The sequence below is a fragment of the Arvicanthis niloticus genome, chromosome 5 (assembly GCF_011762505.2).
Source record: "Arvicanthis niloticus isolate mArvNil1 chromosome 5, mArvNil1.pat.X, whole genome shotgun sequence".
NCBI lineage: Eukaryota > Metazoa > Chordata > Mammalia > Rodentia > Muridae > Arvicanthis > Arvicanthis niloticus.
This window is the reverse complement of record NC_047662.1, coordinates 78,608,974-78,621,258: the sequence shown is the minus strand read 5'-3', so window position 1 is coordinate 78,621,258 and position 12,285 is coordinate 78,608,974.

The window sequence follows — 12,285 nt, the reverse complement described above, 5'->3', positions numbered from 1 at the left end:
CTCCAAATACAATCAGAAAGAAAACAAAGGTGATAGATGTTATGTGTAGTGTTAAATTGCAGTCATTAATCAAAAAGGCATACAAAGTTGTTTACACTAAAAATTTTGTATATAATGATATTCTAAGTGACAGAAGGTATGGTCAGAGCACTAAGTTTCTGAGGCCAAGTGAATAATAAGTTTACATGAAATTGCAATAAAATTAAATATGAATGCTAGATACCTTTGATAGATGGATTTTGACAATTACAAAATGATAAAGGAAAATAAAATGGGAGCAGTAACTAGAAGGCTATGTCCTGATCCTAAGCAGGAGGAAGAAAGAGACTTGGCTTGATATGAACTTTTGGAACCTCAAAAAATACCAGTGACAGATTGCCTCCAATCAGGCTAGACCTACTCATCCTTCCTAACAGTCCATCAAATGGGAAACAGAAAACAACAACCCAGCATCTACACTGAAGAATAATAAAAGTGTTGATTGATAACTACCATAAGATAATAGAAAGTAGTAAAATGTTTTAAGGTTTGGACTTCTTAAAAATTATTTATTATTTTTGAGATTTTAATATAATTATATTATTTCTCTCTTTGCTTTCCTCCCTCCAAGTCCTTTTATAACTCCCTACCTACTCCCTTTCAAATTCATGACTTCTTTTTATAGTGAACCATTAAATGTATATATGGATTTTATACATATGTTATTAAATATAACATGGTTAGTCAGTATTAAATTACATATATGTCTTTATTCCATTGTTTTTTACACACTGCACAGGCTATTATAGTAAATCACAACCAGTTGAAAAGATTGTAAGAGCCAGAGGGAGTTTGCTGAAACACTGGGATTTTGCAAATGCCAGGGAACCAACAATGGACAAAAGAAACTTTGATTTTCAATTTACAGATGCATAGATGTGATGTGTAAAAGAATGACTGGGGGTGATAGAATGTCAGAAGCAGATATATCTTGTGTACACTGAGATAAGAAAATGAAAATGTTGTGAAAAGGAGTTATACTTCCCATGGAGAGTATGTGAAAAATAGCTAGGACTCCATTGCTTAGAGACAAACTGAAGAGAGTAACTTCAGGGCTAAGAGATTGAATCAACTTAAGATATAGATGCAGCTAATTAAGAACAATTAGCAAATTGTACATCTCAGTTACTATTGTTATTGGGTCTTAGATTTGGAGATTACAGTTACTATTGTTATTGGGTGTGAGATGTGGAGACCATAGATTGCTTAGTGGAACAGGAATGGCAGAAGTATATGTATATGTAAAGCCATGAATAATATCAAAACACAACTCACTTCTTTTTAATGCATTTATTTTTACTCTATAAATTCTATATCACCAAGAATAAAAAGAATATAATTTGAGATTACAATATTAAAATATTCATATTTACAGATAAAGCATGGACACAACTTTTCATGCTACTAGTTGACAAGAAAAGTAAGAAACTAAAGCTAAAAAAATTGTTAAACATTTGTATTAAAGTTAGCAGGTTTTGATTAAGGTTGCTAATTACGGTTATACTTACTACTGCCATAGTTTTGTGTCTTTTGAATTCCTATTTTTTTTTAGCAAGTCCTGGTTTCCTTGTATATGAAAAAAGACAATCATCACTGGATATACAGGATCACATGAGAGGCAGAACATGATGCCTGAAAAATCAAAACTTGCTGCCCTGATAATTGATGGATATTATCATCCATTTTATTTTACCCAGAACATTGCCAGAAGAGGGAGCCTGCCTTTTAATTTTATTTGGAGATAAATTATCCATATCTGTGTTTTAGTAACAGTTCACAGTCACCTCAATGTCAAATCTTTTCCCTTCCTACTGTCATATGAGGTCATATGGATATATGACAGATGCATTAGAGTGATACTGTAATTTAAAGCTCCCTCGTCTGAGGATTGGTCCCTTGCCTGAATCATTAAAGGCTCTTAGTGCTAATTTTATTCCTTGTGACTCTACTGTTCTAAAACAGGTATATTTTATTTGAGATCGTGCATACTTCTAACAGAATAAAGGGATTCAGTGATGCTGTAAACTTCTAAAATCAGTAAATTAGTTGAAAATTCAAATGCTTGATACAAATAGCATAATATGATGTTTTTCCTACTTTGCTGTATCTCTTTGGTTTTTTCCACAGTGAGTATTAGCACTATGCTGAAATGTTCAACAGTGATTAAGGGTCTTTTATCCATTAGCCTAGACTCATCACTTCTTAATCATACTTGGCCAGAAGTAACTTGTCCATGTTATACTTTCTGCATTTAAAAATCATGTAAATAACAAAAACTACTCCATAGAGTTATAGTGACAATTATGTGTGTTAAGAATTACTGCAGGTACTTTCTTAAGAAGTTGGTACATTTCCTGCCTTTCTAAAGATTAATGACAATTGTTATTCCTCAGTGTCTTTCTCTGCATTCACCAAGAGAGGCTCAGTATCTCTCTTAACATAGTCACCCCATCACAACGATGCAGAGCATAATTTGTCCTAAATACCTTGAGCAAATTGATGCACACACTGAATTATTACTCCATGAATTCAGATTATCAAATGGTGGGCACACAGAGCTGTTCCAAACAGAGCTCAGCATAAGCTGCATTTTCTAAGAATTGAAAGTTGTAAAACCAAGCATTTTCTTCCCTGACTGAAGCCTGACGTAGTAGAATTTGCCTAAGCCAAGCATTTCAACTCTCTATGCCCCAAACATAAAGTGGAGACTGGTGAGATTACTCCCAGTGATCACCTCTGATTCAGATACTGCAATCCCATCCTGAATGCTGTTGTACAGTGGTACAATATGGAAATTGCCAATGCGAGTAAGTGAAACCTCTACATGAACCGTGCAGATAGCTGGCTATTACACAATGGGAAATGTCGAGAAAATAACCTTATGGAGTGGAAAGTATTGAATTGTCTGATTATGACTTACTCTCCAATATAAAGATATAACCATGCTTGGCTGCTCAAGGGTGAAAATGTGGTAATGTGTTAAAATGCTAATGAAATTGAAATCCTATAATAGATGTTTAGAACAGTTTAGGTTACCAAGACATGGGAAGTTAGAGAGCATAGCTCATAAATCCTGTTGATAAGGCCAAACTCTTCAGAACATTCAAGGCCCTTTATAGCTGATTCTAACTTCTCTTTTCAAGCTCATCTTCTTTTACACACCCTGTGTTCAATCCATAATGAACTGTTTGACATTCTCCATGCACAGCAGGTTCTCCAGTGTCACATATACACAAAGTCATTTTATTTGCAACCTCTTATTTCACACTGCTCCAGCCCATTGCCATCATCTAGTCTAAATCAGCATCACTCATCCACAGGACTGCTTATACCCTTTTTTGCCTGGTCAGCCAGCCCCTGGTGTTTTCTCACTCTAACCCATTGTCCTAATCATCACCAAAGTATTTTTATTAACCATGCATCCAATCAATCATATCTGTCTGGCTTAAGTTCCTTTGGTAATTATTTCATTGCCTCTGAATACAAAATACAAAATATCAATGAGGCAAGCAAGAACCTTCAGGATCTAGAATTTTGTAACTCCTCACCAACATATCCCATGTCATTTGTTTCTCTGAACACATGCTCTAACCTTGCTGGTGAAAACTTCACTTTTTCAGACTAGATAACATCTTTTTTATCTCCATGTCTATTGAAGGCTCTTCCTTGCATCTCTAACCCAACTTTCTGACTGGTTCTTGCCTGATTCAGTACTGCAAAAATACACCTCCTTTCCAAAATAAGATTATATGGTATCCCCTTGGCATGTGTCTTTATGCCTCTTGTGCTTTCTCTATTATAACATTCCCATATTTCCGCTATACACCTGTCTGACAATGCTATATATTTTATTTTACTTCTATTCTCTAAGTAAATTTTAACCTGTCAAAATCAAGATCAAATGTTATTCCCCTCAGAAAATGCTCCCTGATCTCGCTAAGTTGCTCTTCTCTCCATCTTCAGCGCTGTCACAGAAATCTATACAGTGCTCTGTTTGTCACAAGTCTTAATACTGATGACTAGAACCTGGCTCTCCAGACATTTTAAGCTGTGACACAAGCAGATGTACTATCCTGTGAGGATAAATAATGTGATAGAAAATCCAGAGTCTAAAATAATTTAGAAATAAAATAAATAAAAGCCAAACCTAACTCTTTGTGTAAGGTACATACTATATTCTTTGGGTATATATACATAAACATAAATACTGTATGCATAAATACATAGCATACTATATAGTGTTATAATATACATAATATAATATATATATATAGCTTAAACACATGCACAAATGCACATACACATGCATGCACACACACACATGTGCACACACACACACACACACACACACAGAGAGAAACACACACTCTTCCAGATGGTTATTCTTGGAAATTTCCATTTCATCATTTAACTCTTCTCAAGACTGGTATACGTATTTGAACTCTTATTTTTCTCAATTATTAAGCAGTATTTTCACACAGCATATGCTTCAAGCTCTCAGTAAGATCTGGCCAAAAATTTTAAAAACATAATTATGTTCATGTTATAATATCAATCAATAAGTAATTTCATAGCTGGACAACTGTTTTTAATGACACAGTTCTTAGAAACTATTGTTCCATGTATCTTCAGATGATGTGCTAAAGGACCTGTCACCAAAGAACAGCTTTTAGTCCTAGTCATATAATCAGGAATCAAAGCATCATTGCACTAACTTAACACTAAAATTTTTGTGTCTTTCCATAATATGAACACCCTTCATATGTGAGCTTTAGATGTTTGATATTTAAATTGAAATTAATGAAAAATTTATTAGACACTGATTATTTCCAAGCATAATTTTGATAGCAATAATGTTATAAAAATAACCCTAGGAACGTATTTTGAATAAGACTCTTTTTTATTAACGAGCAAACCCAAATCCCATTAATTGAAGTAAACTAAGATTTTAAATAGGAGCCTCTAAAAAGTTACAGCTCTTGATGCAACATTTGAGTAACTCCCAAATTTACTTAAAATGCTCTGACATTTTAATGAAATGTCACTTCTCTAGCATGTGTCTGTCATCTATATATTAATTATATATCATCTGCCTACCATCTACCTATTCTTTCATCCATCATCTGCTTATTGTCACTGTAATTCTATAGACTCACCTTGGTTTCAGATGAATATCTTGGTAGAAGTACCCATTACCTTAAAAATCAACCTTCTGATTTTTTGCCACTTATCTAAGGAAAATACCATTTGTGGTAACTTCTGATCTTCGATCAAATAGTCAAATTATAAATCTTTGAACACACTGCATTTCCTAAAGTTCATAATTTATCTCATACCACTCCCTCTTCCTGTTCATAGCAAAGACTTATGAGAATTGTTTTCATGCTTCCCAGTCCAAACATTTCCACCTATTGGAGGTTTTTCTTCAGTCTTACTTCTAACCCCCTGAAAATTAGAGATAACTTCTATTTTCAGACTTTCCCAAGTACATCATTTGGGTTCATTCTATGTCACTTATGTTCTTTCTTTAATTATAAATGCAGTGTACTATTTTTCTTGCTAACCAGTAAGCTCCTTAAGTCCAAACCCAGACTCTAATATTTCCATCAGTGTACTGTCAGATCACTGGATTCTCTCCATCTTTGCTCCATTATTTATGACTAAACAAATGACGGCTGCCCATTTGCATCTCCAGGGACATTTAACATTCTCTTGCCCTGTGGCCAACTGTATAAAATCAACATATTAGCCAGATTCTACAGGACTAGACTTGCTTACAGAAGCCCCTCAATGTCCTGAATTTAACTCTGCCTGGAAAAGGATGGATTGCAAGCCTGAAAATAAGATATCTGCACTGGCCAACGTTAGCCAAGAACTCTGATGTTAAAAATGATATTTGTTAAAGGAACACTATCTTGGAAAAAAAAACCAAACAGTTAAAAGTTTTTAAACTCTGAGAGAAATACCAATCTACTTACTCTTTGAGAAAACAGGATTCTTTTTTTCCCTCTTAGTGAAGATTTCTGTTTTGTTTTTGTTTTGTTTTGTTTTGTTTTGTTTTGTTTTGTTTTTAAATCAGACCTGGCTTAGTAAAGGTTAAAAAGTTCAGGCTGCATTTCCATTTTGGCCTATTCAATAACTCATCGAGGCCTGAAAGTTAACTCTCTATAGATCTTGCTTCCTTTTTTCCCTTTATTTTCTTCCTTTCTTCCCTCCTGTCCTTTCTTTCTTTTGATAGATAGCCCAGATACAGAAATGATGGGTAGATGACAGGTATAGATAGATAGATAGATAGATAGATAGATAGATAGATAGATACATACATACATACATACATACATACATACATACATACATGATAAATAAATGTTTAATAGGTACATAGATGAAAGTTAAATGGATGGATATATATGATGAGAGATGATAGATAGATAGATAGATAGATAGATAGATAGATAGATAGAGAAAGATAGATAGATAGATAGATAAATAGATGATAGATAGAGAGAGAGAAAGAGAGATAGATAGATAGATAGATAGATAGATAGATAGATAGATGAAAAGTAGATAGATAATAGGTGATAGATGAAAGGTAGATAAATAATAGCTAGATGATAGAAAAATAAATCATATGTAGACACACAGACAGACACAAGGACAGACAGACATACAAAAAGAAAGAGAGATAAACAAATAGTTCAGACAAGCAGGCCAACAGACAAGCATATATACAGGTAGATAACAAGAGAAATAGGCATTCAAGCAAAAAGACAAAAGTACACACAGTTAGATATTTCTGTGTTGGAAATAAGGTTAGAATTAAATGCTCTTAAGATTGTGTTAAACTGTTGTCACAACCATGGTAACTGGGAGACCTTCAAATAGTATCCTAAATCTCTCATTACAAACTGCCTGAAAAAATGGGAAGCTGTTCTCCCAAGTTGTAGTACAAAACATGAATTTTGGAAACTGGTAAGTTGGATTACAATCATTCTTTTTCTTATCTTAGGCCCAAATCATTTTAGATCAAAGTAGACTCTATTTTATTACGTAGAACAGCTAATGCCAAATGATCTCACCACTAAGGTGTGAGAGATAAAAGTAACTTATCTGACCCAACCCTATACTTACTAAAATGGTAAATTAAGCTGAAAGCTGCCACAATAGTGATGGAAACTACCATTTGCATTTTACAAGTCCATTAACTTTTACTCCAAGATTAAAAATGCTCAGTTCAATATAAAACAAACAAACAAACAAGCAAACAACACAAAGTTCAAGATCCTACTCCTCATGGTTGGAGGAAAATGCTTTCTTCTTGATTCAGTTTTCTCCCAGAGATCAATATGTCTGTTCCATTATACAAGGCAGTAGTTACTAAACAATAAGATCTTTGCCCTGTACAAATTATTATTATTATTATTATTATTATTATTATTATTATTATTATTATTATTTCATAGAAATAAATCATTCATAATCTATGTGATGAGAAATGATAAAGCTGGTAAGTACTAGCCATTCCCCAGGATAGCCAACTACTGAAGTGCTCTGTACTCTCCTAATATACTGAGCTATGACCACACTCCAGGATCACCATCATTGTGTTTTTCCATGCTGGCTTTCCTCAAGTCTGATTACAAGCTTTAGCAAAGACTACAGGGCCATATTCTAAAGACAAAATTGTAACTGTTTTGATTTTCTAATCCTTGAGATATGAGCAAAATATAAGTATTACAAAATTCCATACTATAATAGAGGGGAATAAAATGTGAATACTGATCAACATGTCTAAATAAAGTTTAACAAAAGAAAAAATACCGAACAGAGGAAATCTACTCAATGGGGCTTCCCAGTCAAAGCGCCCAATAGATGTAGGAACAAAATGGAAGTCTTACAGTAAGATAAAACATACTAAGCAAGATTTGAAGATAATTAGGGAGATCTAATAAGAGAATAATGGTGTTTAATTTTTAAAAATTCCTCAAGGGTTTTATATGATTTCTACCCCTGAACAATTGTTCTTATGCAGAATGTATTATAATAAATGCTTCTGGTATAGTAAAATTAATGGGAAGAATATCAGATTTCTTCCATGTTTTAGTTTTCAGTCTCTTTTCTCCATGGTTCCACAAAAAAGGTCCATAGGTTAGATTTGTCTGGTATGATAGTGAAAATCAATACCTGGTCTCCCAATTCTTCTCATCGTGTTCTATGTAATGCTAATTAGCTTCCTCCCTTCTCATGGTTTTCATTGGATAAATAAAAGTCAACTTTTGTATTATGTATCATGGCAGTTATTTTTCATTTCAAGCCATCACTTTAGTTTTGGGCAGATTTGTGCAGAGATTAGAACTGAGGAACTCAGTTTTTCACAGAGATATCACTCTCAAGGCTTCATGCAAACCAGATGCTCAGTGCTCTCCAAATTTATTACTCATTACTTTCCATTAATTGTCATATTTCTGAAACTGTGTTATTCCTCCCCCCAGAAGATATTATGTATGGGCACCTTCCCTTTGGCAGTTTTAATAACATGTTCTGTAAAATAAATCCAATTTGCTATCATCTTGAGGAGCAGTGCAAAGCTCCAGAGACTCCTCTGTGTAAGAAGATCCATCAGCTCTATCTCAGGATCAGACCTTACCAAATCCTATCACATTATATGCAGTATCCACAGTTTTTCAGTCCCCATGAGACACATGACCAACAGTTACCACAGAGGGGATTCTGGCACTTCCCTAACACTTGGAGGTCTCTACATAGGAGAGACACAAAGAAGACAATCATCATTCCTACCAGTTTCTAGATACTGATTGTTTTCCTAAAGTTGTTAACTAAGATTGACATCTCCAAGATAAAATTTTTTCAAGAATGATAACAAAGTTAATAGTTAATATATAAACAAGAGATTTCAATAATAAATTATACCTCTCACCAAACAAAAGTTTTTAATTGTATAAAAAAATTTGAAGGGCTTTAGTAATGTCATTGAGTTGGGGAATCTAACAAGAGAAGTTCTCCCAAATCCAGTCCATCTGAAAACCCTTGTGTGAGTGTGCAAAATCACATGCACATATGTGCACTGATGTTCATGGACCACATGGTGATATCATGTGTAATGCTTTATCACTCTCTGTCTTACTCTCTTTAAACAAGTTTTCCTACTGAACTTAGAGCTAAGTTGATAGGTAGCAATGCCAAATGATCTTTCTACCTCTTTCTTCATCAGTTCTAACATTTCGGCCACATATGAGGCCATGCCCAGATTTTTAGACAAACACTGGGGATTTGAACTCAGATCCTTCTGCTGGTACAGCAAGGACTCCTACTCACTGAATCATCTCAACAGGCCAATCTGAGAAACTTTTCTGCAGCTTCTCTCATGGAAGATGTAATTCAGCCCTGAACAGCCATGATTGGATATAGGCCTATTTGGCATTTTTTTTATATTTCTTTATTCTGAAGCACATGTGTTTTCTCAAGCCAATCACACCCTTCAAAGGGAGCCATTTGACAAAAGGTCCCTCAATCCTGACATTTCACTTCCTAGAAGGGCTGGATAGTATTGTGACTGGAAATCTAACTGTGAATGTTCATAATTTATAGATTGTTTTCCTGATTAATTCTGGGAACCAACTCTTCCAAGGCAGAAAGATGTGTATATGTGTATGCATGTGTATTTTAGGTACTTTTCTTTATTTCTGGAGCCAGAAAAAGATGGTATATATTTCTACCACTCATTTCCTCTCTCTAAAGTATGACAGATTACATGCCCTAAACTATTGTGCTCTTAGCAAACCTGAGAAAATCTGCTTTGTATGATAATGGAATCTGTAGTTGTTTGGTAAAATTTAGTTCTGATAAAATTCTACCTTATCAGAAATGAAAGTACAATAAGTTTTATAAATCAACATTTGGCAAATGATATTCCATGCTGACATTTCTATTCAGGAATTGGTATTTTATTTGCGTGAGAGACATCTGAATTTATTAAAAAAAGTTGACTTCTCTTAAAGGGTCAGGTACTGTGAATTTATTTGTTTATTTATTTATTTATTTATTTATTGAACGTTTTAGCAGTTTCTTGATGCTATTTGATGCAGATGTCTCTCTTTTATTCAAAAGTATTTATTCAGTGCTTACTCCATACACATGATTATGATAGAATCTTAGGGCATAAAAATAATAAACACACCACTTAGTTGTCTTATGTGATAGACAGGATCCTTGTGGTGAAGTTTGGCTGGAACATGTGTAAAGATAGAGACAGAAATTGGGCTAAATTCAAGTAAGATACCACAGACTTCTCTTCTCTGTCTCCTTTCATCCTAGCACCAGGCAGAGTAGAAGATATTAAAACTTTAGTTCATATTTTTGTGGGACCTTACCAGTTAGTAGAAACACAGAGGATTTGAGCAATGAATGCTTTTTTGTCAGGCTGAAGAACAGAAAACAAAGTGTTAGCAGACATCAGCAGCTCTTACTTGTAATCACACAGAACCAGCCTCCATGGCACCAGTGGTTGGGCATGTTGTAAATATCATCTGTACAGAACTCTAATGTTAGTATTCGTTTGATTTGTAAGGGGTTTTAATAGTTGATGAGAGATGGAGTCAAGTGCAGAAAAGCATCTATTTTAAGGAGGGGGCTTCCATACACCATTGCTCTGTGGTGGCCTATCTTGAATGTGAATTGGAATCAATGGGCAAATATAATGAAATGGAATTCTCTGTTCTACCTCAGAGATTCTAACTTGGTGGTTTTAGGGTGTGTTCCTCAAAAATGTGTTTTTAATAAGACCCCTGGTACTTCTTGACATTATTTCATGGAGCTCTATTTCCACAAATGTGGAAGATTTTGGACACTTAAGTTTCTCTACCTTCAGGACATATTATAAGAATTTTATTTGTTATACTGACTTCAGAGTAAAAAAAAAAGGGGGGGGACAGGCCAGATTGAATGGAACTTAGACTTCTGAATGCTTACTTGAAATTCTTCTTCTCATTTAATTTCACCACACTCCTGTCAGCTTAACTTGGGTCAAAATGAGAAGTAACTCATTAGACAGAAAACAAATCTGTTTTCCACTGTAAAGAATAAAGTGTCATATGCTTGTCATCTACTTATATGAGACACAAGTGGTCTCAGATTTTTAGAAAAAAACCTTATTTATAATTTTATTTATTTATTGAGGGTATGTGTTCCATGGTTCATATACAGAGGGGTAAAGACAACCTGTGGAGCTTGACCCTCTTCTTCTATTGTGTTGATGATCAAACTCAAATATTCAGTCATGAAGGAAGCTGTCTTTTTTTTTCCACTGAGTTATCTTGCTGGCAATGATCTCTTATTTTCAACACAGGTAAACAATAATAACCTTTGAGACCTACTTCCTATAGTAAGAGTATAGTAACAGTATCTTTGCTTAGGGAATAATGAAAGCTAAGGTATCTGGGGGCTCCCTATGTAGCCCTACCTTAGTAGATACAGTTATTCCTATCAGCTAAGTTCCCATAACATGTTGAATACTTTCTCTTAGGCTATATACCTTATATAAACCTTATATATAGTTATATACCTTATATATAGTGAATCTCATGGAGTACTGTAGCCATCATTAATGTGCTTAATTTAAATTGTCACTAAATTGTTCTGACAAATTGATCCTTCACATATACAAAAAAAGGCAAATATCCACATGGGATTAAGAGAGTCTAAAGTTCCCACACCTAAAATATTTCATTTATATTAAAATTTCCTGTTAAAAATCCAAAAAATCTCCTTTAGGGACTGACTTATTTCACTAGCAGGAAAAAATATTGTTTATTAATTGTATAAAATAGATTTAATTTATTTTTTACTCATGTATGCAATTTACTTAAAGTCATGTTGATGCTTTATCCCTGATTGTATCTCACCAGCCCCTCATTTATTTTCAAGCTGAGATTTACCATGAAGTGAGCACATGTGATATTTATCTCTGAGTCTGGCTCATTTTTATGTCATGATGATCTCCAGTGCCATTTAATCTTGTGCAAACAACACATTTTTGTTTATATTTATGGCTGAATAATACTGCCTATATAGAGACATCATATTTTACTTCTGCACCTGTCATGGATCCATAAGTTAATTCTATAATTTGGGCAATAAACCCAAATGTGCAGGTATCTGTGGTATTTAGACTTTGAATCTTGTGGAAATGTACAAAGGAACTATATAATAGGATCATCATGAGGTAAT